The sequence below is a fragment of the Octodon degus genome, unplaced genomic scaffold (assembly GCF_000260255.1).
Source record: "Octodon degus isolate 3935 unplaced genomic scaffold, OctDeg1.0 scaffold00254, whole genome shotgun sequence".
Lineage (NCBI taxonomy): Eukaryota > Metazoa > Chordata > Mammalia > Rodentia > Octodontidae > Octodon > Octodon degus.
Genome location: NW_004524830.1, coordinates 469,697 through 471,397, shown reverse-complemented (window position 1 = coordinate 471,397; position 1,701 = coordinate 469,697).

Genomic DNA, 1,701 nt, shown 5'->3' with positions numbered 1-1,701 from the left:
CCCTTCCTTCCTTCTTTTCTTCCTTCCTTACCGCAGTCCCTGCATGCTTGCCCAAGCTTGCCCAAGCAGGCGCTTTAGGCCACTGAGCTATGTTGCTGGCCCTTCCTTTTATTTCCTATTTTGAGGCAAAGCTTGGCTAAGTTGCACAGGATGACTCTGAATTTGGGACCCTCCTGTGTAGCTGTGATGTTGGGCATGTACCACTGAGAGGACGGGTGAGTTTACTGAACATGCAGTGCTGATAGACACGGATCCATGTTGGGACCTGTGTTGCTGGGGGTCTGGTTGTCTCGCCAACATCAGGCATACCTCCATGGACTGCAGCAGTGTCATCTGCCCCTGAAGCTGTGCTGTGTCCACACTGGGATCACAAGTGTCCCCTACACCCTGGGGTCTCAAGTCCTCAGCTTGGCAAGGCCAGGACACTGGGAGGCGTGGGGACCTTTGTGAGAAGAGGCTCAGGGGAAGGTCATTCAGTCAGCCTGCCTTGGGGACAGGCCCTGGAAGAGGATTGGGCCCCAGCCCCTTGCACTCTCTCTGTAGTGTCCCAGGCAGGAATTGAGCAGCGAGAGTTCACCTGCATGACACGCTGTGTGCCACGGGCCCAGGAGCTGAAGGGCCGCGTGAGGACCCGGCCTCTGAGCAGCTCACAGTGCACGCATGTGCACCACTGCACGTTCTCCTCGCCCAGATCGTGGCCAGTGTTTATGCCACATCCTCGCAAACGTGAGGAGCAGGCCTCAGCCCCACATCATCAGGACATGGGGATTCTTTAAGTCTGTTTTGGGAGTAGCGCAGTGCTTGTGGCTCTTGGGGCACAACCCCGGGCCTTACACACGCTGTACACTCACCACGACACACCCTGGGCCTTTAAGCTCATTATGTTCTTGCATGATCCCGTCTTATGGGTGACCCTTGTTGCCTGAGACATTATTATGCTGCCTGTGAATGTAGGTGAGTTGTAAAAATTATGATGGAAAAGGTTTTTACTTAGCCAGAGGCAGGGGCACGTGCCTGTAATCCCAGCTACTGTAGACACTAAGGAAGAAGGGTCACAAGCCTGGATAATAGAGGAGAGCTGGCTCAAAATGAAAAATGAAAAGGGCTGGGGAAGTGGTAGAGCACCCTCGGGTTCCATCCCCAGGACCTCACCAAAAGATCTTTGTCTACATAGCAAAGTATAAATAAAGACACGAGGGTTTTTGTGTATCTTTAGTGATATAAGGAGTACTGGTCATGTGTCCTCGTAGGACAATGAATTTTGTGCACTCCTGGTTTAACTGTCTGAGAGCCCTGTCCCCATCCACATCCACATCCACACCAGGCACCACTCCCGGTAGGACAGGGCTCAGATGCAGAGGCTGCTGAGGCTCGGAGATAATGTCACATAGGCTTTGGGAAAAAAATCACTTTGTTTTGTTCTTAGCCAGGCTTGGAGTTTTTCTTGCAGTACAACCCAATCAAAAACTTATTGGGGCCGGGGAGATAGCTTAGTAGAATGAGTGCTTCCCTGGCAAGCGCAAGGGTCTGAGTTCAATTTCTGGCTATGCAAAAAAAAAAGAAAAAAATTATTAGGGGGCCGGTGAGATAGCTCAGCAGTCTAAAGCACCTCCTTAGGCAAGCTTAGGCAAGGGGGCAGGGACTGCAGTTCAATCCCTGGCACCACATGCCGCACCAGCCCCACCCCCAGGGTGGCTGAGT